The 27,926-nt window shown below is 41.0% G+C and overlaps 1 protein-coding gene and 1 long non-coding RNA gene across 8 annotated transcripts in view; both read left to right on the forward strand.

The window, feature by feature from the left end:
* The window catches only part of trio (trio Rho guanine nucleotide exchange factor), a 446,368-nt gene that overhangs the window by 348,146 nt on the left and 70,296 nt on the right, over nucleotides 1-27,926 (forward strand). The window lies entirely within an intron of this gene.
* Nucleotides 140-27,685, forward strand: LOC134298629 (uncharacterized). The gene is made up of 2 exons (XR_010005726.1): nucleotides 140-12,018; nucleotides 13,438-27,685. It is a non-coding gene; the product is annotated as an uncharacterized LOC134298629 (long non-coding RNA).

Below are 27,926 nucleotides of genomic sequence, written 5' to 3' on the forward strand. Positions count from 1 at the left end.
CCGTGGGGACGAGGACTGAACCGGGAGGCGCTGTTTGCAACGCCTCCCAGTCCAGCCTCCTCCCCATGGAGAGGCCTCTCCGTGGGGACGAGGACTGAACCGGGAGGCGCTGTTTGCAACGCCTCCCAGTCCAGCCTCCTCCCCATGGAGAGGCCTCTCCATGGGGACGAGGACTGAACCGGGAGGCGCAGTTTGCAACGCCTCCCAGTCCAGTCTTCATCCCCATGGAGAGGCCTCTCCGTGGGGACGAGGACTGAACCGGGAGGCGCTGTTTGCAACGCCTCCCAGTCCAGCCTTCATCCCCATGGAGAGGCCTCCCCACGGTTGGGAGCACCCCCCACAACGAAGGGGCTCTCCCTCCCTTTGGCGGAGGCCTGGAGCCATGGAAGTGACTCCCGCTTCCCTGGCTCCAAGCCTTCGCCAAAGGAAAAAAGCCCTCCCCATTCACCCACCCACCCCCTTGCCCGTGCCTCGGCTCCTTCGTCCCGCCGGGGCGGCAACACCGGTGCCTGGCGAGGCGAAGGAGTCGGACGTGCGTGTTGCTAGGTAGATAACAAGCTACCTAGCAACACGCACAGGGCGCTCGCCCCTTGGGAAGTGCCTCCTGCGTGTTGCTAGGTAGCTTACTATCTACCTAGCAACACGCAGGGGCCACCTCCCAAGGGGCGAGTGCCCGGTGCATGTTGCTAGGTAGCTTGCTATCTACCTAGCAACACGCACGCCAGCGAGCAGGTGAACGGGGAGGGCCTTTACGGCCCTCCCCGTTCACCTGCTCGGATTGCACGGAGGCTCGAACGAGCGGGGTTTTACTGTAGTTTGCCCTAGAGAGAAACTGCAACCTTCATGGTTTTCTTTTTTTTCCACATTGATCTTTTACATGAACTTGGGAAAACCCATTTCTGAGTGGACCTAATAAAGTAAACAGATTATGAGACCAAATATTTAATACTTCAGCTTTTTTTTCCTCATTTCAGATATGGTGTGAACTAAATCACGATTACATTTTGGTGTTTGGGAACAGGGAAAACTTTTTGGCTATTAGCTTATTGTTAGAATAATCAGGATTTAGAAGGCTTTTCCTGTGTATAGCAAATTAAGGCAGAGAATTGGAAGTGGATCCCAGTTTTTCTTTCCAGGTCTGGCAGTTTTTTTTTCTTCATGTCAGGAGCAACCAGAGTTGCTTCTGGAGTGAGAGAATTGGCTGTCTGCAAGGACGTTGCCGAGGGGATGGCCGGATGTTTTGATGTTTTACCATCCTTGTGGGAGGCTTCTCTCATGTCCCCGCATGGAGCTGGAGCTGACAGAGGAAGCTCATCTGCGCTCTCCCCGGGTGGAATTCGAACCTGGCAGCCTTCAGGTCAGCAACCCAACCTTCAAGTCACAAGGCTTTTATCCCCTACGCTATCGGAGGCTCCTGGTCTGGCAGTTGAAAGACTTTTACGTTGAAAAAGTTGCTGAAATCAGCAATGGTGATTATGACAACACTGAACATGGTGGTGGTGATGATGGCTGTAGTAATGGTAGTGGAAACGATAACATGCAGGTGAATTTGTTGATCAAGTGAAATCAGATTGAGAATGTGATGCTTTTCCTCACTGTTGTTTTTTCTACTATGGTGGGGAATGTTACAGAAATCATAGCGACTGGACCAGATCATTGGGCCATCTACTCTATAGTGGACACTGCCTGGAAGCAGCTCACAGGTTTTCAGGCAAGATTATAGAGTTGCCAGGTATTGCACTCAGATCTTCTGACTGCAAAGCTTATGTTGTACTATTTTGCTATGGTCACATGTCACCAGACAGAAAAAAATGTAGTCCCAGCACAGAAATCTGAAAGCCCATACCTGAAATTTCAAGGTGGCTATATTCATAGATTATAATTAAACACCTTTCAGGCTTGGAAGGACTTAATTATGTCATCCTTATCCTGGTGTTGTGCATATGTTGGCTGTGGATGGAAGGAGTTATAGTCAAGAACATCAGGAGAATTCCCAACTGAGGAAAAATGGCCAACAAACATCAGTATAAAAATTATCTGTGTTAGCATGAAAAGGACAGTAATAAACTGGTTGATTGGTTTATTGTCACATTTATACTGAGCTTGTTTTTTCTAGATTTCCATGTGGCTAATGGTGTCGTAGTTTGAGCATCAGACTTTGACTTTGGGGACCATAATCCAATAATTTCTGCTCAGCCATAAAGAACCCACAAGGAGACCTTAGGCGTTTCACACTTTCTCGGCATCAGGGGAATGCAAGGGCAAACCCCTCTAGGAGATGGGCTAGGAGATGTCACTTACTACATAACACTGAACACATTAGTCAACTACCTGATGCATTTGTCCATATTGGGTTGTTCTTATTTCTCAAAGTTAAAGTAATTCAAACAGCATATACACTGTTCCTTGTGTACCTTAAGTACATTAGTTTTGATCATATGAGTCTATGTATGCATTTGGCTAGGCAAAAAGGCCTGATGTGATAATAGGGACATTTTGAACATTGTTAGAAGTATCCTGTACATGTTGTGATTCCACATTAAAAGTTTTGAAACAGTCTTGTGGCCTCTTAAAAGCCTAGCAATTATCTTACAGGATGGGAACGGATCAGCTTGGTGGGAATAGCTCAGGCGAGCACATCTTGACACAAGTTTTATTTGGCACAAGTGTTCATGGGCTCCACTGTTGAACGCTTAGAAAACTTTTACAAGCAGTTTGTGATATAGTTTTGGATGGGGAACACAGTCATTTCATCTACTGTTGTAACGTTTTGGAGAGATAAATTCTGGGGTTCATACTTAGGTGATCACTCGTAGTTCGAGGATGATTGTCTTCCATCTTGGGGGGGTGTCTGTAGATGGCTGAAGAGACCTATTCTTGATCTGCATGTTCTCCCGCAGTGAGGACACCGGTTTCCAGGTGGAAGGCGGTCCCGGTCAGGGTTGGCTTGATGCTCCTTCCTCTTGGCACGCTTCTCCCTTAAGCCCTCCATTTGTGCCTCTTCGAACTCCGCAGCACTGCTGGTCACAGCTGACCTCCAATTAGAGCATTCAAGGGCCAGGGCTTCCCAGTTCTCAGTGTCTATGCCACAATTTTTAAGGTTGGCTTTAAGCCCATCTTTAAATCTCTTTTCCTGCCCACCAACATTACGTTTCCCATTCTTGAGTTTGGAGTAGAGTAGCTGCTTTGGGAAACGGTGATCGGGCATTTGGACAACATGGCCAGTCCAGCGGTGTTTATGGCTGGACTGGCCATCACTTCAGTGCTGGTGGTCTTTGCTTCCTCAAGCACACTGACATTTGTCCGTCTGTCTTCCCAAGATATTTGCAGGATTTTTCTGAGGCAACGCTGATGGAAATGCTCCAGGAGTTGGGTGCGATGTCTGTAGACCGTCCACGTTTCGCAGGCGTAGAGCAGGGTTGGGAGGACAATGGCTTTATAAACAAGCACCTTGATATCTCTACGGATGTCTCGATCATCAAACACTCTCTGCTTCATTCTGGAAAATGCTGTGCTCTCAGAGCTCAGGCGGAGTTGTATTTCAGTGTCAATGTTGACTTTTGTGGAGATATGGCTGCCAAGGTAGCGGAAATGGGCAACATTTTCTAATGTTACACCATTAAGCTGTATTCCTGGCATTGCAGAGGGATTAGCTGGTGTCTGTTGGAAGAGCACTTTGGTTTTCTTGATGTTCAGTGAGAGGCCGAGCTTCTCGTATGCTTCTGCGAAGGTGTTTAGAGTGGCTTGTAGATCGTCTTCTGAGTGCGCATAGACTACATTGTCATCGGCATATTGGAGTTCTATAACAGATGTTGTGGTGACCTTGATTTTGGCTCTCAGTCTGCTGAGGTTAAATAGCTTAACCTCTGTCCGATAGATGATTTCCACACCGGTGGGAAGCTTCCCATCAACAAGGTGAAGTATCATAGCGATGAAGATGGAAAATAAGGTAGGGGCAATAACACATCCCTGCTTGACACCTGATTCCACCTTAAATGGGTCACTTTGGGAGCAGTTGCTGTCCAAGACTGTTGCCATCATGTCATCATGGAGGAGCCGCAGGATGTTCACAAATTTGTCAGGCACCCGATTTTTTTGGAGGATGGTCCAGAGAGTGCTGCGATTCACTGTGTTGAATGCCTTTGTAAGGTCAATGAATGCCATGTACATAGGTTGGTTTTACTGGACACTTATACATTATGTGGACCTTATGTAGCTCTTAGAATTACCAAATAGTTCCAAAGAGGTAACCCGTGATTTACTTTTTCCCTTGTTATGGAAAATGGACTAGTTTTGCAAAAATACAAGAATTGTTTTTTTTTTCTATCCACATTAACAGGCAAGATATGAAGACTGACATGTAATACATAAATATGTTACCAACTAACGGTAATGTTTACTCGTAGATTTTCAAGGGCCTAAGATATCACATCAAGCAATATCTAACATATATAAAGATCTGTAAACAAACTTGAAGAAATAATGGAAACAGCTCCTTTAATTTTAATTGTAGTAGTCTGGGATCTTGGGCAAATTATATGGCATTTCTGTTTTAGTATTGGTAATCTCCTGTTACAAAAATGTTTTTTTTTTCTTTGACCATTGATGTTTAGAAAAGATTGAATAATTCAGTTCCTTAGGATATTAGGATACTAAATTTTTCTGTGTTTATGTGTGCTTTTATCGCCAGTGTCTTGAAATATTGGATTTGGTGTTGGCAATTTGTATTCTTAATTTATAAGCATGCCAGTTTTTCTCCAGCACTCTGGGCTTTGCATGATTGCATGATTGATTAATTAGTTTAATGTGCAGGAATCAGGAATGTTGTGTTTCACTGCGGAGATCTTCAGAAAATATGACTATATTCAATTAAATAATAGTTACTCATAATTCTGGACTTTTGCTGAGGTTTGTATCTCCCATAGTGTTAATGCCTCATTCTGTTGCATCACTTTTGGCAAGATTGGTAGGAAAAGAACATCTAGAAGTGAGAGAGGCCTGTGGAATCATTAAGATTAAATATCTGCTGAGATGCATTTGCCAAACCTGAGTGCTCATTGTTCCAGTTGTGACTTCATTTAAGAGTTTGCAATGAAGGAGTTACTTCTTTTTAATGGACAGCAAAAGTTAAAGGGCAACTGTCTTTGTGCTTTTTTTTTTTTTTGCTGACCACCCTGAAGCAAATCCTGATCCTTCTCATCAATTTTGAAAAGCCCTTTAATAGGATCAGGCGAAGAAAGCTGGGCAGTTGACTGTGTCTTGTGGAAGAAAATCAATGAATTGAAAGTTATTAAGCACTCATAAGAAAAGGCCTTTGGGCCATTTGCACTCAAATGTATCAGCTTCCAACTGATCCAGTAAAAAGTGCTTTTGTTTGCCAGGCTTAGGAAGCAACGTGAAATAATACCTCCAAAAGAAGTGGTTTTCTGATCATTCAGTTCATTATAAACTGGCTGGGTTTTTTTTTATCTGTGGGGAAGGGGGAACCACGAGAATTTTAGCGAACAGGGCAATCTTTGTGTTTATAGCCTAAGAAACCAAATCCTACTGAATGCAGCTGTGCTGTTAGTGCTAAAACTGTAGGCACATTGTACAGCAAGGACAAGCAAAACTTCAGTCTGTCCAGAATGTGTTTGAATGTCATGTTGTATTTACCCACACAGTTTTGACCCCTAAATTATCTACCGAAGTTCCCTTATTGGGGAGAGTGTGCAATTCTTTTGGGCTAAGGCCAGTATAGTCAGAAGGAGGGTGTAGTAAATAATTAAACTGGCAGGATATAATGATTCTTTGCTGTTGAGTTCATTCTCTCTCTCTCATGACAGGAAATGCATACTGTAAATAAAATTCCTAGTAATTTGTGTAACATGCTTTTTAATCCAAGGACCGAACAGTTGAAGTTTTGTGTCTGACCTTTTGACTTCGAGGATTGGGTGGTCTTGTGTCCTATGAGGCAGAGCACTTTGGCGTTATTCCTACATTGCATTGTGCCAGAATGACACAGTTTAAATTATAACACATTCTACCTTTAAAAAATAGGCTGAAATTTATTTTCTAGATCATATTTTAAAATTTACAAATGTAATTTCCATTGTAGCAAAATCTGCCTTATTCACTGCAAATGTGCATATAATAATAATAATAATAATAATAATAATAATAATAATAATAAAGCACGTAACAGTGTCATAAACACATAAAATACAAATAATTTACGTCAACAATTATAACAATAGCAATATCAAATAACAAAACAACATAGACAAAAGATAAAAAGCCCAGCTCAATTTAAATAAAGTACTCAATAAAATGCAGCAAAATTTACTATTAAAATGGGCAATACAACCACGTTAAGCATCCCCACCACAACCAATTAGAGTAACCTTAAAGTGTCATAGTAAATATTGATTATCTAGACCTCTAGTTTAGCTAATGTCTAGTCATTGTCAAATGCCTGTCTAAAAAATCATGTTTTCAGCTTCCTCTGGAAGCATAGGAGAGTGAGGGCCTGCCTAATTTCCCCGGGGAGGGCGTTCCAAAGCCAGGGGACCGCCACGGAGAAGGCCCTCTCCCTTGTCTCTATTAACCGTGCTTGAGATGGCAGCGGGACCGAGAGGAGGGCCTCCCCAGCAGATCTTAGAGTCTGTGCAGGTTCATGCGGGGAATGCGGTCCCAAAGATAGGCTGGACCCCAACCATGAAGGGCTTTATAGGTAATAACTGCACTTTGAATTGGGACCAAAAACTTGGTGGCGGCATGGTATGCTCCCTAAAGCCTAGTAATCTGGCTATTGACCTTTGCACTAATTGTAGTTTCCGAGCCATCTTCGAAGGCAACTCCACATAGAGCGCATTGCAATAATCCATTCTAGATATAGAATGCTTGTTTCTTGTCTGAAAACCTGAAGTTGTTGTCCTGATCAGTCGCGATGCCGAACGGTGCATAGGGTGGTTACTTGTGCTTGATGTGGTTACACTCACCCTGAGGACGCAGGTCCACAGTTTGGGGGTTCTCCTGGACTCAGCGCTGGTGCTTCAGACAGTTAAAACTTGTATGCCAGCTGTAACCGTACTTCAAAAAGCCTGACTTAGACACAGTGGTCTCATATCAGAGTGTGGACCTCTGTCTTGTCTTTTTCTCTGCTGTCTATGAATAGAACATTATATAATAAAAAAACCTTTTTCTTGTCAATCTTAGACAAACATATTAATGCTTGTTTCTTGAAGAAAGAGGGAATGTACAACAGTTAAACTGTGTAAGAAGTTGGTTCAATGTGCTAGAAACATTAAAGACTTATTCATAAAAGCCTTTCCTGCCAAATCTTGTTGTTTTTTTATTATTATTGTGGCCAAAAAAATTAAAACAATATATTGAGGCAAAGCATAACACAAATTTGTTTCTGTACTATGCAAATATAGTGGGGAGTAAGGGAAATGTTTCATTCTTTTTTCTCATGTTCAATTGATATATTATTTGCAAGTGAAGAAGGGGGGGAGAGTGAAGCAGCAATTGACAGACAGCTCTGTATACTGAGGTATAAGTCGTTGATACTTGAGATGCAATAGACACTAATGTGCCCATTTTTAAGTATTTTTATTAAATCATTTTCAACAAGATATAAAATATACATACATGGAGGTTTTAAAGCAGGGGAAATAAGGGGAGGGGAAAGGAGTATGGGATAGGGAGTGTTGACAAACAACAGGGAGTGGAGGAAAGGGAAGGGTATTAGGCTTTCAGTCCTCTTTGTCGTGCTAGTTAGAAGTCTGTTTCTATTCTACTTCTTGCTTTCTAGCTCCTCTCCTTTCTAGATCCCCACGGGTGTTGTTTCTTTTCAGTATATAATCATAACATTATCTTCATTTTTTCTTGTTTCATGTAATTGATCAGTAAAGACCCGTCTGTGCCTTTCTTGAATTTGGTCCATTTTTGATGTACATCAGGACACTGCCTAGGAAGTCCAGGAGTGTAATAGAAATGCCCAGTGCTCATCAGAAGTGCCAATATTACTTCCCATTGTGGAGCATTTGCTCCACACCTAAAGCACTCAGTGTACATCGGAACAGTCTCCACAGAGCAGGCATGTAGCCCGGGGGGGGGGGGGGGGCTTGAGGGGCTTCATTCTCAGGGTGGTCCACGAGAAGGCCTTACATTTATAATTTAAACTGTTATGTTTATTCATATCATGATCTGATCACCATGCTCAATATATCCCATATGCATGGGGGTATTGGGATAACAATACAAAAGGTTTGCTAGGGTAGACCCTCTCCGGCTCAGACTCAGCCCCCCACCCCCGAACCAAAATCCCAGCCCCTCCCAAAACAAAATCCTGGCTACAGGCCTGCCACAGAGTGTGGATATTCATCTTTACAATTCACTAATATGGTTCAGTTGGCTTTTGTTATGTACAGTAGCTACAGATTTGTAAAATATACCCTACTGTAGAATTCTGTCCATTGTGTTCATGTGAAATACATTTTTATGTAAACAAAATTCACACTAGAAAGTTGTGAAATGTGGAGGGAAAATGGAAAATGTGCAAAAACTCACATAATCTCTACCAGCGGAGTTGCTGTTGAAATTTTCCATTTTCGTGTGTGAAAATGAAGTGACCTAATATTTGTATTCCTATTCTTCTCCATAACCATAATATAAACATAGTAGTAAATCAGGATCTCTCAAGAGAGTTATGCTCTTAGCCTTGTATCTCATCACTCAAATTTATGGGGAACATTTCAATTTAAACCATATCTGATGATAAACTGGCTCTCTGGAAGTCTTTCAAGAGTTGGCTACTTGGTTTTGAAGAGCAAGCTATGAATAGATTCAGCCGTCATATGCACATTTTGCTTTTCACCATTCATAATTTTGCTGTGTACTGTTCAAAAAGGCACATGCATCTTGGCCAAAGGCAGAAAATAATGTGGAGAGAATCTGTTTTTTCCTTTCTGTGTATTAGATTTTTACCACGCATCCATCTAGTACAGGCAGTCCACAAGTGATGAACAAAATAAATTCTGTAAGTTTGTTCTTAAGTTGAATGTGTAACTCCAGAAATAGATAGATAGATAGATAGATATAGATAGATAGATAGATAGATAGATAGATAGATAGATAGATAGATAGACAGATGATAGATAGATATGCAAGATTCGAATTAACATAGGGAAGATTTAACACCCCTGTGGTATTTGTTTTGCTGTCTTATGCCCCTGTTCAGATTTCACCTCACTTTCCGTCCCTGCGAAAATTAATGGATTTTGAAAAATTTGACTTGTTTTGAAAACCTGCATTGGTGAAAGAATTTCAATTGAGACACATTTTCCCCATGATAATTCTTCCAGGAGTGAATTTCCATTCTGAGATGTAGGTTTCTCTCACTTCTGTTGTCTCATCCCCATTCTTAACTGTGAGTCGTTTGTAAATCGGATGTTTGAAACTCATGGACTCCCTGTAATTGTTAAAGTCAGTATTTTTATCACACTGGTGGTGATACAGTGTCTCCTGGCACATGTAATTGAAGCAGTCTAAATTAAAGGATGTGAGCCAGACTTTCTGACATTTCCCATTACCCAGCATCTGTTGCCTGAGAAAAATAGCCTATTCTGCTTTGTTGTATGCAGTGTTCCCATTCACCTTATATTAGTAATATAAGATTTGAAACTGGCTGATTGAAATACTTCACAGACTTTGAGTATATGCTAGCTGTTTTCATCTGATGACTTTTGGATAGAGCAGGTTTTGGGTGACTCAAGGCATATGTTGTAGCTTTAAAATTATGTACTTGAAAAGCAGTATGTGGCGAGAAGCTCAAAGGTTACAGGAGAGCATGGAACTATTTCTCTTTCATACCAGAGAGTAACATTTGACAGGCCCAAAGTTGCTTTGCTCAGGGAATTGCAATCATAATACTAACATGTACTTGTAATCTGTACTTCAAGAAGCTCCACCTATGTTCCTTGTCACACTGTCTCATCAGGTGCAAAGATCCTCTTATCTTCTGTCCATCATTCCTGTGCTGCTGTTTGTTCAGCCAAGTTTTCATGCATCTATAAAGTTTTCCCGAAGGGCAGTTTTCTCTTTTCACAGATGGCTTAGCCTTGACTTCAGGTCATGCACTGCCATATGATTTCAATAGACTAGATGGAAGGGAATCTTTGACCCTCCCATTGTTTTAGATTACAGCTCTCATCATCTATTGCCTGTATTGGGTGTGTCTTCTAGAAACTAAAGGCCAAAACATCAGGAGAGTTAAACATTCTTCACCCCTGCCTTAAATCATCCTAGACAGTTCTTTTTCTGAATAACCTATCATTTAACAGCCACTGCACAATTTTTATTGTTCTTTTGTCTTTTACTCCCTCTATTTTGTGCATGGATTTTGGCTCATTTGTAACTGCAATTTTTTTGGTTTGGTTTTAAACTTGCCAGATATTAACAGTAACCTATTGTTCCCACGGTGGCACAGCGGGTTAAACCGCTGAACGTGCTGTCGGAAAGGTTGGTAGTTCGAATCCGGGGAACAGGGTGAGCTCCCGCTGTTAGCCCCAACTTCTACCAACCTAGCAATTCAAAAACACGCAAATGTGGGTAGATCAATAGATACTGCTCCGGCAGGAAGGTAATGGCACTCCATGCAGTCATGCCAGCCACATTACCTTGGAGCTACAGACAACAGCGGCTCTTCAGCTTAGAAATGGAGATGAGCACCACCCCACAGAGTTGGACATGACTAGACAATGTCAAAGGGAAACCTTTACCTTTATTGTTGCTAAATGTAAACATGAGAGAGTACTATTTTTGAAAAAGGTTTAGACAACATCTGATCTTCTTGGACTCTGTTCTCCATCATCCCTCGCATTTGACTGTGCTGCCAAAGGCTGATGAAAATTGCAGTCCAACAACATCTGGAAGGGCATGGTTTACCCATTGCTGGTTTAGAAGAGTACCATTGGCTAGTATGCATAATTGCATTTGATATGTTATTGTGCTTTCATACTTCTTTCTGTGGTTATGCTTTCTATATAGAGAAGTTACAAATTTGAACAGGGACTTTTCTTGCAATGCAGGGAGTTTCCCACATGGCAGGGGGTTGGATTGAATGGCTCTTATGGTTTCTTCCAAATCTATGATTCTATAAATGTAGAAAGTTTTGTAGAATGGCAAATATATTGTGTTAACATAATTACATAGAGGAGGGACTATGTTTTACTACTCAGAAATGCTCACCAGAATTGGGCAGTAAATATGTAAGCATCTTCATAACCAAACAATAACGCAATCTTGTAATGTCCTATAAAATCCATTGCCTTCTTTTTACATGTAGATTCTGCTTGTGATCATTATGGTAGCCACTGAATATTGCTTCAAAACACAAACAAACCCATAATTCAGGCTTGTAATTCTTAACTCACTTGGAGAATCTCACACATCCAGTTTGTGATTTGGCAATATGCTTTTGATCATATTAGGTAATTGGAAAGCCTCTTTGCTCGATGGGCACCCTTCAGTTTTCAAAATAAGAAGCGTTGGTAAATTAACTCGATGCTGTCCTCCCTTCTCTCTGAGCTATAGGCTCCTCATAGGAACAAATGAGATGGGTAAGAATTTTGTCTGAACTTCACTTTGGCTACTTACGGTAGAGGACAAGCCATCACATCTGGCTATTCCCACATGTGAGACTGAAATCTGGCACTGCCCAGCACAGCACATTAGAGGAGAACATCCCCTGAAGGGAGTCACTGTGCTGAAAGGTCTTTAAAAGAGCGGAAGCCTTAAATATATTCTGCCCTCAGCTCTTGGTGCGGGAGTCCTGAGCGTGAAAGAGGGAAGAATAGCTGTGTGTGGAAATCTTCATTCAGGAGCATATGCAAAGGTGCAAGGGGGAATTTCGCAGCAGCTCCCAGCACACGATGTCAAACGAAGTTGAGCAAGTGGACAGCCTGGAATCGCTTCATTCACCCTACTGTGGAAATGGACAGCCTGGAAGTTGTAAATACTGGATCCTGGACTTAGGTACAAAGTGGGGGAGTGGACAGGGGGGGTTATTGGTGGGAACAGAGCAGGGACAGAAAGGTTTTTTTCCTCCCGTTTCAGATGCGGATGTGTTAAGTCGACACTTCAGCATGATGAACAAAAGACTTAAGAGAAGCAAAGAGGAAAGTTAAAACAACATGCATGTGCTGAGGCACCAGTCAGAATTATTCCTTTAGAGGAAAGAAAGTGGATTTTCCTTTTGTTGTGTATAATTATTGGGAAACAAAAAGTCAGGAATAGGGGGAAGCTGTTATGGTTGTATTTGTAAAATGGGTTAATTCTAGCAAAATAAAACTACATTCTGTGTGCATGAAATAAGAAGGTGGGAGTAGGCTGTATTAATCCAGGATGTTCATCAGGGTTCAGCAGTTCAAAAACATGCAAATGTGAATAGATCAATAGGTGCAATGGTGCAACGGTGTTCTATGCTGTCAATGCCGGCTTTTTGGCTTATAAATGGAGATGAGCACCAACCCCCAGAGTCGGACACGACAAGACTTAATGTCAGGGGGAAACCTTTACCTAAAGCAAATATGCTGGAAATGCATATTTAAAAACCAACCTATGGTTTCCATATTCATGTCTCAAATTATGGTTAGCAAATATGTCAATAAGTAAACTTAGGCTGCTAAATCACCTGGTAAGAAACATCTGAGTTCTATGTTTTGTTTTGCCTTGTTTTGATCTGTGCATTTTTATTCTTGCATTGTAACATCTCTGAAAGATTCTCTGGTGGCAAGTCAACAGAAATGTTTATGAAATTATAAACTGAAATGGAATTGAATCTTTTTTCACATATTATGTGTGTACTGAAATTGGGAAGGTTGTGACCTTCATGTGACCCATTTAAAACAGATTGAATATTTCAATTTGACTTTCCCCCAGACATCTGTAGCACCTAAATCACTCTTTACAATGTTGAAACATGGGTAATAGCTGGGGAGCAAGCATGTTTCTTCACTAAAATGCTTCTTAGAGTGTTGAAATGGAAGACAGTTTTAAACTCTAGATTAAAAAATTTATGGTTGTGCTATTATACTGTAGTGATTTTAAAATCAAATGACAACCAAGCTGTTGCTGTTTATGGAGAAAGGAAAGTGGACGGGGGAGAAATTTTTGCCCTGTTTTCTGCCCATGTGTAAGCAGCTACAAATAAATGTATGAGATACTGGTGCAATGTAGCCAGAAATACCATTTCAATGTTGTAGTCACACCAAAAAGAGTAGCTTCCTAGTTAGAAAAAAAAAGCCCTAGTTTACCTTTAAGGAGCACTGGAGTGCAGAGGTGCTGGTTAGTTTGCATAACTTCTCAGTGAAATGTTGAAATTGTGTTGGCTATTTTACAATAATCAGAAAAGTACCCCAAGTACCATCATAATCAATCCTTTTATTTCCGTAGGTAAAGATAAAGGTTTCCCCTGACGTTAAGTCCAGTCATGTCTGACTCTGGGGGTTGGTGCTCATCTCCATTTCTAAGCCGAAGAGCTGGCGTTGTCCGTAGACACCTCCAAGGTCATGTGGCTAGCATGACTACATGGAGCGCCATTACCTTCCCGCCGGAGTGGTACCTATTGATCTACTCACATTGGCATGTTTTCGAACTGCTAGGTTGGCAGAAGCTGGAGCTAACAGCTGCCGCTCACGCCACTTTATTTCCATAACTAATCATATAATCCAGGGGTCCCCAAACTTTTTAAACGGGGCCAGTTCACGGTCCCTCAGACCGTTGGAAAAAAAACCCCTGTAAACAAATTCCTCTGCACACTGCACATCTCTTATTTTGAAGTAAAAAAAAAACCAAACGGGAAGAAATACAGCCTCAGTGTTAATCATAATCATAATCAAAATAAAAATAATAAAGAGTGTTGGAAGAGACACCTTGGGCCATCTTGTCCAACCCCCTTCTACCTTTGTGCACCAAAAGCACAAGCAAAGCACCCCTGACAGATGGCCACTCAGCCTCAATGTTGTTAATAATAATAATAACCATCATCATTATCACCATACATCACACAGTCCTAAACGCCGGGGAAGTGTTCAACCTGTGATTTTGTAATGTGAAATCCAGCATACACGCGCACACACACACACACACACACACATATATATATATATATCGTTTGCTGTATAATTGTATGAATCCATTTCTTTGATGATAAATATAGATTTCTTTAAAAAATCTAAGAAACAAGAGATCTACTCACATTGTCATGTTTTTGAACTACTAGGTTGGCAGGAGCTGGAGCTAACAGCGGCCGCTCCCGCCGCTCCCGGGGTTTGAACCTGGGACTTTTCGGTCTGCAAGTTCAGCAGCTCTGCGCTTTAATGCACTTTGCCACCAGGGATCCTTGAGGAAATTATAGGGGGTTATATCAAATTCCTTTATATTTAGTCATTTAATCCCATTTAATTCTATTTATACAGATCCATACAGGAAACTAGCTGCCTCACACTCTTCAGTGTTGGAACTGCTTCATAATTGCTAGTAGGCAGGAGGCAAGCACATGTCCTGAAGCACTGAAGCACCCTGAAACCATGTAGCTATTATATAGCCTATCACATTTTACAAATGAAACAATGCCATCAACATCCGTGTAGTCAAGATGGCCAAATGTTATAAATGGCCAAGAACACATAACCTCGGACACACAAACCTGATCCTACTGGGAAGGGCAAGGTTCTATCCCCTTCCCCACTGAATTAATTGAGGTCAGCTGCTTTTTCGCTTACAACAGAGTTTGCAACAATTCAGGTAACACCCCCCCCCCCCAAAGGCAGAAAACAGAAGGAAGAAAGAGAGGCTGGGATGTTTTTAGTATCTCAGGAACTGAAACTATGAAATTAATCTGGACTGTCCCTGCTAAATCAAGACATTAGGAGAGCATGCTATTATTTCAAGGTGCTGTCCTCCAGTGCATCTGGTTCTCACCATCAAAATGCATTTCAGTATCCTTCTTTGAGAGCCAGCATATTGAATATTTGACTAGGATCCTGGAGGACCAGAGCATACAAGAACATGGAGCAAAGATCTTTCTCTCTTGAATTGCAAAGTTGACACCTCTGCCATGCAGAGAAAGGACCGGGCATTTAAGGAAAACCCAAGGTCTTCCTTCCATGGAAAAACTACTCGTGGAAAAACTACTCGTTAGCATGTTTCAAAAGCAGTTGTTTACTCCTTCGTAAACATTTGCACTCCCTTCTTCTGTGAGTGAACGCCTCCCTTCTGTCAAATACATCATTCTCCTCCAAACTAGAATGCTCATCTGGCAGCTGTTGAACTGACCTTGGCAGCGGGGAAGAATGCGGTTCAGAATGCCTGCTTGCGTCTCTGGTCCCAGAATCCACTGGAACAGACTCTGGTTGTAGTTCAGGCCCAAAACCAGAGTCCTCTGGCAAAGCAGGTGCAGTGACAATTACTGGCTGAACGAGCCCAATCTCAGGCTGAACTACAACAACTGGCTTATCTTGGGCAAGTCAGACACACTCAAATATAGATGAATGGAAATACAATCTCCCTCTGAACAAATCTTCCTAGGAAAGACATGTGGTAGCTTCACCTTAGAGTTGTCATAAATTGGAAATAACTTGAGCATACAGCAACAGATCCTCCTTTTGTCTACAGCATAATCTGAAGTATATGTTTCTTTCCAAATAATAATAAGTTATTATATACAGCCTATATCCTCTCCACTTATACCTTACAGAAACTCCTGTACATAGATTAGACCAGTGGTTCTCAACCCCAGGTGTTTGACCTTCAACTCCCAGAAATCCTAACAGCTGATAAACTGGCTGGGATTTCTGGAAGTTGTAAGCCAAAACACCTGGGGACCCACAGGTTAAGAACCACTGGCTTAAACTAAAAATGAATGATCATCCTAAAGTCATCAGTTCAGCTGAGACTTGAACCTGGATTTCCCAATTACCCTTAACCACTATAGTGCAGTGGTTGTCCTATGCTTCTGGTTGTGCATGTCATTTTACCATGGTGGAAGAGCAGATATCTTTAGTATAGATCACTGCTTCTTAAACTGTTGGTCTGAACCACAAACGGGGTCCTCTTCACTCAAAAAAATGGCAACGGTAAAAGGTTTCTGAATGACAGTCTTTTACAAAAATCTGTTGGCAACAATGTGCACTGTTTGCAGTGAACTCTGCAGAAAATACTTCAGCTGTACTCCACTAAAAGGAAAACCAGTCTTTTTATCAAGACTTGCAATTGCTGAACTACTATCAGTAAATGTTGATTTTTATACATATTTTATATATCGATGAAGCTGATGTCATGTAAAAATTTCTCATGCTGAAAGGAGTAATGTGTGGAAAAGGTTTAAGAAGCCCTGTTATAGCTAAGGGGGAGGAGGCGAGATCGCTTTGACTCATATTGAACCCCCGTAGTCGTATTGTGCTCTGTATCTTACTGGCTCAGTTTCTTCTGTTTGTGTTTTGGAACAGTTTATGGATTAAAATGAATAAACAGTTTTTCTCACTCACTACTTAGTATTCATATCCATCTTGACAAATGTACATGTATATAATGTATCCTCTCCCTTCCTTCTTGAGGATTGTATTACTGTGGAATGACTGCTGGGAAAGGGCGCGCAGGAAAAGAGGGTGAAGGCTGGAATGCAGTAAACTAACCCATGTAGCTGACAGGGTGGTGTAAAACGCTTGGACGCGGGCCAGTTATGAAAGAAACATGTAGCCCTTGCCTTTGTTGCACAGATGGAAGTTGTTAAAGTGTTGCATTAGACCCATGCCAGAGTCAGCCAGAACAATGGGCTGCAAAATCTCTCCTGGAACAGCGCACATCTGGATGCTGTAGGGAGGCATGTCTGCCTGTTAATGTACTTCAGGCCCCATTTTCCTTCCTACTTCTTGAGCTCTTTTGCACCTACTTCATGAATGGGAAGCTACTGTGAAAGTCTCATTAACTTCCTGAACTTTTAAAGCAAACTCACTATTTTTGTGACTAAGTACGTGAAAGGACTTGTGGCTTTGAATGTAGGAAAGAAAGTTCCGTTATTGCTGAAATTTATGTTTGGTGATGTTCAAATTATTATCAGGATTTTAAACGATAAATGAGCTCACCCTGATAAACACAATCTGAGTTAGAATCAGAGCTTGCAAACATTATGTTTTGGACCACATTTACCAGAAATCCCCAGCCAGCGCAGCCAACAATCAGGCTGATGGAGAGAATTTAAGACCAGTAGTTAAATATAAGGTTAAACCGCTGAGCTGCTGAACTTGCTGTCTGAAAGGTTGGTGGTTCAAATCCAGGGAGCAGGGTGAGCTCCCGCTGTTAGCCCCAGCTTCTGCCAACCTAGCAGTTCGAAAACATGCAAATGTGAGTAGATCAATAGGCACCGCTTTTGCAGGAAGGTAACAGCGCTCCATACAGTCATGCCGGCCACATGGCCTTAAAGGCGTCTACAGACAATGCTGGCTCTTCAGCTTAGAAATGGAGTTGAGCACCAATCCCCAGAATTGGACACAACTGGACTTGATGTCAGCAGAAAGCTTTTATCTTTACCTTTACTAGTTGAATATAAACATGTTTGTTCTTATTAGAATCACAGAATCATAGAGTTGGGCCATCCAGTCCATAGAGTATGATTAGAGAGCTCATTGTCATCTTCTCACTCATTATCCCTTTTAAATAGTATTTCTTCTTAGCATACTTTAGGAGTAATTCATGCAAGCATTCCTATAACTAGATGTCAGTAACAAAAAGTTGATCTCACATGAATGAATCATTACTAATCAGACATCATTATGATATTTTAGGAAATCTGAAGTTTATTTCCTTTATTTTGTACGGTGTTAACTTACACATTTTGCTCCCAAGTCATCGAATGATGCAAAACCATTGGAAGCTCCTTTCTTAAAAGCCATAGTAATGAGGAATTCTAGTTCCCTCTACAGAGCTAATAATAACTTGAGATGTGGGAGGCCCTATGCTGAGGAAAACATATAGGAGAAGGAAACTTCTCTTCAAAAGAGCTTTTTCCCAGTCCCAATCTCCCTGATGCTAACAACTTTGTTATTAATGGGCCCATATTCAACCTTGTCCTCATTAGGACAACACTTGTCCCACACATAAAACTAACATCTTTGTGCATTTGTTTCTCATCCTTGGAAAGAGGTCTGCAACTCATCTCATGCCAGACATTTGATATGAGAAGAAAACCTTAAAACAGTATTTTCCATGATCAATCATTCAAACTTGATGATTATCAAGAAAGCTCACATTCCTGGATGTTCTCCCCCATGCCACCTCTCCCTTAAAAGGAATCATCCCATCAAGCATTTAGACATAGTCATTTCGCCTGCCTTACTCTTTCAGCTGAATCTTGGCAATAGCTTTGAAACCACTTCCTTTAGATTAGTCTCAGTGAGTTCATCATGACTATTCTAGAACAAGTGTCTTTTAGAAGAGTTTTGTTCTTTTGTATGTTTCAGGAGGGAAGAATGGAAGCACAAAATGTGGAGAAGCCTCAAGCCATAAATTACTAATTGTTCAAAATGAAGTATTGTCACTTACTAGGACGTGAATTCTATTTTGATACTTGAAAATATTGTATATTTTATGCATTGCAGAAATGCATGTGTGCATAAAATAATGATGTGTATTATATGATCAAAACCTTATTTGCCAAGTATTTTAAATTATAAACTTCTCTTTTTCTTGTTATTCAAAAGGTGGGGAAATATAAATGAGTTAAGAGATAGAAATGACTGTATACATCATCAAATGTATTGGGCATTTCTTTTATTCACAACATACTTATATACTTACTTATTATACCTGGGAAGCAATCCCACTGAAGCATTGTAGCACACCAAAATATCTGAAGTCACTCTGTACCGTGCTCTGACTTATAAGAAACACTGCTTGAATATCAAGCAAAAAGTAGGTGCTAGAAATAATATCGTATGAAAGCTGACTGACACAACCTGGGGATCACAACCAGACACAGTGAAGAAGTCTGCCTTGTGCTTTACTACTCTGCTGCTGAATACACATGCCCAATGTGCCTAATGAGACATACCGCATTATCACAGGATGTCTACACCCTACCGCTGGAAAAATTATACTGTTTAGCCAATATTGCACCACCTTACATCCGTAGGGAAGTAGCTGCCAATAATGAAAGGACCAAGGCATTGACATCTCCAGCCCATCCTCTGTTCGGATATCAGCCAGCATCCCAACGCCTTAAATCAAGAAACAGCTTTCTAAGATCTACAGAGATACTCGCAGGAACACCTAAACAAGCGAGAGCCCAAAAGTAGCTGGCTATAACCTGGAACTTCAGTCCTTGGCTGATACTGGATGAGAGACTCCCTCCTGGGCACACAGAAGACTGGGCGACTTGGAAGGTGTTGAACAGACTCTGCTCTGGGACCACCAGATGCAGATCTAATCTTAAGAAATGGGGCTACAAAATGGCAATGTGAGTGTGGAGAAGAACAAACTACAGACCACTAACTACAATGCAGCCTGACCCCTTCCACATACACATTGGAGGAGGACCTTCTCACACCCTCGATTCGCTTTTGACACGATAAATAAAATATACATACATACTTATTTTATATTCCAACTTTCTTTCAACTTGAGATCCAAAACAGCTTCCAAAAAGTTAAAACAAAAAACAGCTAAATCTGCTAAAATCCTGTTAAAAAAACTCAGGCTTAATCAACTTACTCATGGTTCAAAATAATTTAAAGCGGATTAAAATATAACTTAAAAGATAAAAGCATAGCACACCACTTTCAAACATCCTGTTATATTCCTGTTCTACAATTTGATATTAAAGTGTGACTGGATCTACACTGCCATATAACACATTTTGAATTGCATTGAACTACATTATATGGGTCTAAACTGACCAAATAATGTAGTTCAGACTTCATTCTATGGCAGTGTAAGTCAGCCCTGTGTTGTCTGGACTAGCGAGTGAAAGAATAGCAACATTTGCAATAAAAATAATGAAAATTATGTTTGTTACAATCATATTTTATATTCCTGAAATACTTAGAATGTACAGTCCATTCTCTAAGATTTCTAGTTTTACCTTTTTGCAGATTTGATTACAGTAGAGTCTCACTTATCCAACACTCACTTATCCAACGTTCTGGATTATCCAACGCATTTTTGTAGTCAATGTTTTCAATACATCGTGATATTTTGGTGCTAAATTCGTAAATACAGTAATTACAACATAATATTACTGCATATTGAACTACTTTTTCTGTCAAATTTGTTGTTAAACATGATGTTTTGGTGCTTAATTTGTAAAAACATAACCTAATTTGATGTTTAATAGGCCTTTCCTTAATTTCTCCTTATTATCCAACATATTCGCTTATCCAACATTCTGCCGGCCCGTTTACGTTGGATAAGCGAGACTCTACTGTATTTGCAGACTTCATTGACATGTTCTTTCTTGGAATCTTCCAGCGTGACTGCATGGTCCGTTTACACTGGACATTAAGAATGGTATCATACTGGGGATCTAGAGGTTACTAGAGAAATAATTGTATCTAGAAATCTCTAGATCCTCCAGCATAACTTTATGGCCAACTTCGGAAGAAATTTGTCATAGAGTACTTTCTAGAGTTTCTAGAGAGGTGTTCCCTCGGGTTTGTAAAGTTTTTTTTATTTGTTCTTTTTCTACTTTTGTGGTGATCCTAAGTAGCAAAAATGGAGAACTTACTTTATAACCTTTTCAAAATATAATTTGAATCCGCCCTGAATAAGCCTCAGATAATTTTGCATTAGAAAAAGAAACCGTGATGCCTTCTTAAGTTTATCCTTATTAAGGGAAATTGTTATTTAAAAAAAAACAAACTACACATCCATGCTCCAGCAACGTCTTCCTTTGATAGGTTTAGGAAACCACTATCAAAGACGGGACAGTCAGCTATAAGGTTTTCATTGAAAAAAAAACGTTAGTGGGCCATGTCTCATTTCTTCTTCCTCCCCAATAGCCTCACAGTTAGGAGCCCCCGGTGACTCAATTAGTTTAACCCTTGTGCCAGCAGGACTGCTGACCTGAAGGTTGGGCTGCTGACCTTAAGGTTCCCAGTTCGAATCCGGGGAGAGCACCTCTGTCAGCTCCAGCTCCCCATGTGGGGACATGGAGAGAAACCCCCCACAAGGATAAAAAAAAAACATCTGGGCGTCTCCTGGTCAACATCCTTGCAGGCAGCCCATTCTCTCACACCAGAAGCGACTTGCAGTTTCCCAAGTCCCTCCTGACACACACCCACAAAAAACCCGTCACAGTCGGAAATTGTCATGATCTTAGAGTGCAGAATAGCAGGTAAATACCACAAATAACATGAATTTAAAATGGCACTCTTGGCACAGTCATGTTAAACAGATATATTTTGCCATAGTAATATAAATCCTAAAATTCTACATTCAGTCTGGAGCAAGAACTACATTAGACATAGAAATAATATTTTAGAAAGTAATGCTTGATTTGGTAATGAGAGGACCTTTTTCTCTTTTAGATATTAGCAACATGAGCAGTTTTTTCTCCCCTTTCTTTTCTCCCCGTACTTTGGCAAGCATTTTTTTGGTGAGAATGTTGAATCTCCACTTTCTCTTATGAGTGGAGTTGTTATACTGAGATGGTTAGGAGCTTATAAAAGTACATCTGGGATATGGGGAGGGGAGAACTTGGCAGTTGCTTTGCAGCATGTTAGCATGGACTTAGTCCATTCATTCTCTCTCCATAGCCCAGTGCAGGTCTACCTTTAATATTGGTGAAGACAAGCTAGAGGGAATAAATGTGGATTCCATACAATCCTTACAGTATAATTAGTCAGGAACCAGAAACATGGGTCTTTGTTTCTGCTTAGATTCCTATTACTTATTAAGAATATTTCAGATGTAGGTTCCTAATAATTAATAGCTGGTAGCTGTGGCGCAGGCGGGAGAGCAAACCAGCTGCAATTAACTGCAATGAATTACTCTGACCAGGAGGTCATGAGTTCGAGCCCCGCTCGGAGCCTATGTTTGTTTGTCTTAGTTCTATGTTAAAAGGCATTGAATGTTTGCCTATATGTGTAATGTGATCCGCCCTGAGTCCCCTTCGGGATGAGAAGGGCGGAATATAAATGCTGTAAATAAATAAATAAATAAACTACAGCAGTGAAAAGAGGGGATGTGTTCGTGCCTAAGTAGAGGAAAAGTAGTTATGGACACTGACAATTACTCCAGTAGAATTCCCCAACAGGTTTTCAGCCAGAACATCTAACGATGAGACCCAGCATCCAAACACAGGTTTTATACAAGTTTTTATACAAGCCCGCCACATAAAAAGTCTCAATTCAACATTGTAAAAAAAGCAAGAAAAGTAATACATGTGAACAAGTCTGGCACAGGCAAAGATCTGAAGGAAAATATAGTTGCTTACCTGTAACTGTGTTTCTTCGAATGGTGTTATGTGGAATTTGCACTTATGGGATTTCCCTGTGCCTGCGCAGCATTTCGGAACCTTCTAGAACCTTTCAGTGAAACATTTTGGCGGAGGCCCCACCCAAACTTCCCAATAGAGTATATAAGGCCCTGTGGGCGGGGCCAGCCCCTGTTCCCAGCCACCAGAAAGCAGCTGAAGTACCATGGCATGATCACTGCGGGGAGGATGGGCGGATTGTGCGAATTCCACAGAACACCACTCGAAGAAATACAGTTACAGGTAAGCAGCTATATCTTCTTCTTTGTGGTGCTTCTGTGGAAATCGCACTTATGAGAGACTGACAAGCTATTTACCAGTGGCGGTGGATCATGCCACGCATGAGAAAAGAACAGCCCTCCCGAACGCTGCATCCTTCTTTGCCAGGACATCCAGCTTGTAGTGCGAGGCAAAGGTGAGTCAAGAGGACCAAGTTGCAGCCCTGCAAATATCTTCCAGGGGTACTCCCTTTAGGAATGCTTGGGACATCGCCAAGGCTCTTGCTGAATGAGCTAGCACGTGGTAAGGAAGATCCCAGCCTGCCAGCATGTATGCTGTACAAATGGTGGAGACTATCCAAGAGGCCAAGCGCTGGGAAGATATTGGGGTCCCCAATAGGAACAGCCGGGTGGTCTTCCTGTAATCCTTCGTCCTATGGATGTAATATGCCAGAGTTCTCTTTTCATCCAAGGAATGTAAGGCCACTTCCAGGGGTAAAGAAGGGTTTTGAAAAAAAGGCTGGCAGTGTGATGTCTTGGCACATGTGGAATTCGGAGACCACCTTTGGCAAGAAGGTGATATCAGTTCTCATAACGACTTTATTGTTGTGAAATCTCAGGTATGAGATATATAATAGGGCCTTCAATCTAGACTCCTGGTTCTTTCTTGTCTGGGGCATGAAGCCCTGGCACACGTGACAAGACAGGATTATGCCCTTCTTCCAGGCATAAAAGGCACTTGGAATGGCTGTCCACCTCTGGGAGTTTTCCCCCACAGGCCGTGCACCTTTTGAAAAAGGAAGCCATAGTACTGGGCTGACAATGGCATTAATCTGGGTAACCAAATCCTTTCTGAGAGACAAATTCTGAGGTGAAGACAGTCCGAGTCGATAGGGTAGGAGAATATGGAAGTCAAAAAACAGTCCGAGTCAAGCCGATAAGGTAAAAACTTTGTCTAGGTACAAGAGAGGTTCCTCAGTGCTGATTGAGCGGCAGAAAAAAGGAACTGGGGCTGGCCCCGTCCACAGGGCCTTAATTACTCTATTGGGGAGTTTGGGCGGGGCCTCCGCCAAAACGTTTCACTGAAAGGTTCTAGAAGGTTCTGAAATGCTACGCAGGCACAGGAAAATCCCATAAATGCGATTTCCACATAACACCATTTGAAGAAACACAGTTACAGATAAGCAACTATATTTCCTTCAGATCTTTGCCTGTGCCAGACTTTTTCACATGTATTACTTTTCTTGCTTTTTTTTTACAATGTTGAATTGAGACTTTTTATGTATTTAAAATGTGGCTGACTTGTATAAACAGGTTTAGCACGGCAAACTGAGAATTGCCTTGAATGTATATGAAATAGCCCTACTTGATTTTTTTTTGTTTTCACAGGCCAGCTTTCACTCAAGGGGGGAGAACTCAGTGCCCCTAAGAAATGCAGCCATTTCATGACGTCAGATGGCCTGATCTGCTGGACGTAATGCCTCTAGGGGCTACTCAGTCCATCACCCCCATAATAGTATATATGTAGCATCTGGTTTTTAGAAAATATTACATGGTGAACGTGGTGAACAAGTATTACATGGTGAACATGAGAACTTTACTGTTTGCTTCTGTGCTCTCTTACTCACTGGCGTCTTGTGTGTGCGATAGGTCAAAACTGACAGCCCTTAAAGGTCATGGGACATTTCTACTCTTGCCTTGCTGGAAAATCAGAGACATGGCCATTTACAGTATTTTTTTAGTTTGTTAGAAAATCAAAAAAAAATTCTAACATGAAGATGAGCAATTACCTCCTGATTGAATTCTGCTGTTTGAATTCTGTTTGAGTTCTTCCAGTAATTGAAATAGTACCTAGCAACCATGCCTAATAATTGCTGATACTATAGTTGTAGATGTTCTTTTGCTTATAATTTGCGTATTGTATTTGTTTACCAGTGCTTATGTGTGACATGGGAATTACCATGGTCTATGACTAGTCTAACAAAACGGGCTGGTTGATGTGCATACACAGAGGGGTTTTGTTTTTATATAACCTTTCTGTAATATCTGAAATATTCAGGGTATAAAAATAAGTATTACAACAGCAAAGACCATTAAATATAAAGAAAAGCTGGGTTAAGCTTTATTGTTAGGTTTCTCCAAGCCCCAACATGCCCCAGCAGAAGCTATGCCGGTTAAATAGTGGTGTGATACTTAGAATTGCCATAAAATTCATTTATTAGTTTTCTCACATCCCATTTCCAAGAAACATAAGGCACTGGCAGTATAGTTATTTACATACACCACCCACACACTTACTTTGGACAATGAGGTATGTTAGAGTAAAAGAAAATGCTACCCAGTAAGCATAAAGTAGGCATTTGAACCTTGCTCATTTTTCCTTATCCACCACACTGCCTGTTGCATGATATATAGGGAAGATATGGCCATTTAGATCAGTGGTTCTCAAAGTGTGCTCCATGGAGCACACTCCCCTTCCTCCTCCCCCCACCCTCGAAGCTTTCTCTCTTTTCTGCTCCTCTTCCTCCCTTGCCCCCAAAAGCCTTTTTTCCTCATCTTCCTTGCTGCCCAGATCCTTTCCCCCTCGCCTTGCATGCTTCCAAAACCCTACTTCTCCTCCACTGCTCAGGAGGTGCTTTGATTGTGTTTTTCCAGCATGTCAAAAGAGAATGGATAGTTTTACAATGTAGCAACCTCAGGAGGACCATACATTCTCCACGGCTTTATTACATTGGCTCAATTCTGTTCAGAGGATATCACACCAAATCTTTCAGTGTGATTTTCAAGATATCAATCACTATCTTGAGAAAATATACTTAGGTTGCAGACAACTGAACACTACTTGAATTCACATTGAACCTGCAACTAATTAATATTATTTCAACTGGGCAGAAATGGCTATTCATATGAGTTGGAAAATGGCTTGTTTCCCATGTCAACAACAAAGGAAATGACTTCAGGCTGGCTTCATTCAGTCCAGCACTTTTGTGTCTGAGTGCTTCATACAGTTCAGCTGTAAGAGACTTTTAAGAGGACTACTTCCTACATCAGTTTCAATTCCATATGGGAAATATCTATGTAGACTGGAATGGGTAAAATGTTGGCCACACGCGATCCTCTGAGCCCCTCCCCGTGTTTTGATTTTTTTCAAAAAAAAATCATGCTGCTGAAAATTGGGAATTGCAATCTACTGTCTTCCAGCCAAACTACTAAGACATTAAGTTCCTTTCTATCAAAATCACTACCCTTTCCCACTGGGCATTTTTGACTTCTATTCTCCCATCTCAAGGTGTGTTCTCTGTTCCTCTGATTGCACTGGCTACATTGTAAAGCCACATGATGCAGTGGTTTAGGTGTTGGATTAGGACTCCCAAGAAATCCAGGTTCAAATTCCCACTCGGCCATGGAAGCCCCTTGGGTAGCCTTGGCCAAGTCACAATTTCTCATCCTTAGAAGAAAGCAATGTCAAACCTCTTCTCAATTAATTTTGCCAAGGAAACATCAGCAAGAAATGTGAAATAGGAGGACCTGTTACACATGAAGGTCTGTCTTCAGATATATCAAGTCACTGTTGTTTCATTTCACACATGGGAAATACAATAACACTTAATATTTATTTTATGACTTGATTTTTAAGACACTTTTTATACTTTCTTTTCTATCGTTATGTAAGATTTGCTAACTGTATTATCATACTGGAAATGGGATGTTAGGCTGAGAATTAATTGTTTATCTAATTCATATTGGGCCGCTTAACACAAGATTTAGCTGACTCTTTCATTTGCTGCTACATGATGCTGCCAGTAAATGCACAGATCCAAGAAGACCTAGATCAGTGGTTCTCAAGCTGTGGGTCCCCAGATGTTTTGGCCTTCAACTTCCAGAAATCCTAACAGCTGGTAAACTGGCTGGGATTTCTGGGAGATGTAGGCCAAAACACCTGGGGACCCACAGCTTGAGAACCACTGGCCTAGATAATTGGATATCTCTGTGTGGACATGATGTGAATTAGGCACATATGTGAACATATTATGGTCTCTATGTATTTTTCTTAATCTGGCATGAAGTGTATAGAGAAAATATTTGTGTTGGACATTCTCCCCAGTTATGCTTAACGTGAAACTTTTTCCCTCCATCATTAAACCACTGTTGGTTATGATGTCTTAACAATGTTGTGTCACAAAAATTAAGGACTGAAGTGCCATTCTGTGTGTTAACATTGGTTGCGCACCTTTATATGTATGGTATAGCTATGCCGTCCTTTCCCTACGGAGCAGGACTTGGCCTAGATCAGTGGTTCTCAACCTGGGGTCCCCAGATGTTTTTGGCCTTCTACTCCCACAAATCCTAACAGCTGGTAAACTGGCTGGTATTTCTGGGAGTTGTAGGCCAAAAACATCTGGGGACACCAGGTTGAGAACCACTGGCCTAGATTATAGCATCTGCAGATTGTGCATACTGTAGCCAATAGTGTCTCTTGCCCAGTTGTATGCGAAATAGAAATAGGAAGGCCTGGAAAAAGAAACCAGAAAAAAATGGGGAGAGGGGACAGGTTTTGTTTTTCTGGGTTTTTCCCAGGCCATTTTTTTCCTGGAAAAATTGAAAAATGTGCAGAATATGTTATTTTCCGATGATAAATAATATATCTATAACATGATATCCAAACTATATAATATGAAGACCTTAATGAAAGATTTCTGAAACTTTTTGTTTCTACATGCTTGTTTCCATGATTTTTGCAGGGGTCAAATGGCTTCCGGGTAAAACCTGGGTTTTGTCCCCAATTATTCCGGGTTTTTTTCCAGGCCTTCTCATCTCTGACTCTTTCATTTGTATAAAAACCACCTTTTGATCTGTGGTTTTACCACATTGCAACATAGCAAGGAACATACATTGCTGTTGTAAATTGTCTATGTAATATAATGTCCAAGTTATTAAATGGGTTTTTGTTTTATATTTGTCTCAGACCGTCCTTTCAAACTTGATTAGTACCCTTCATAATTTATAAGAGGATTGAGCACATGCTCTTTTTTCTTGCTTTCTCTTCATTGCACTATACTAGTGAGGAAAGGAAAATTTCATAAATCCTGGATTTACTAGTCTTCTTGCAAGCCAATTTGTCATAAAACATGACAAATTGTGCTTGTATATTAAATGTGAAAATGAAAAGACTTCTTCAGAGTGAGTTATTATAA

Source organism: Anolis carolinensis, chromosome 4 (genome assembly GCF_035594765.1).
Source record: "Anolis carolinensis isolate JA03-04 chromosome 4, rAnoCar3.1.pri, whole genome shotgun sequence".
Lineage (NCBI taxonomy): Eukaryota > Metazoa > Chordata > Lepidosauria > Squamata > Dactyloidae > Anolis > Anolis carolinensis.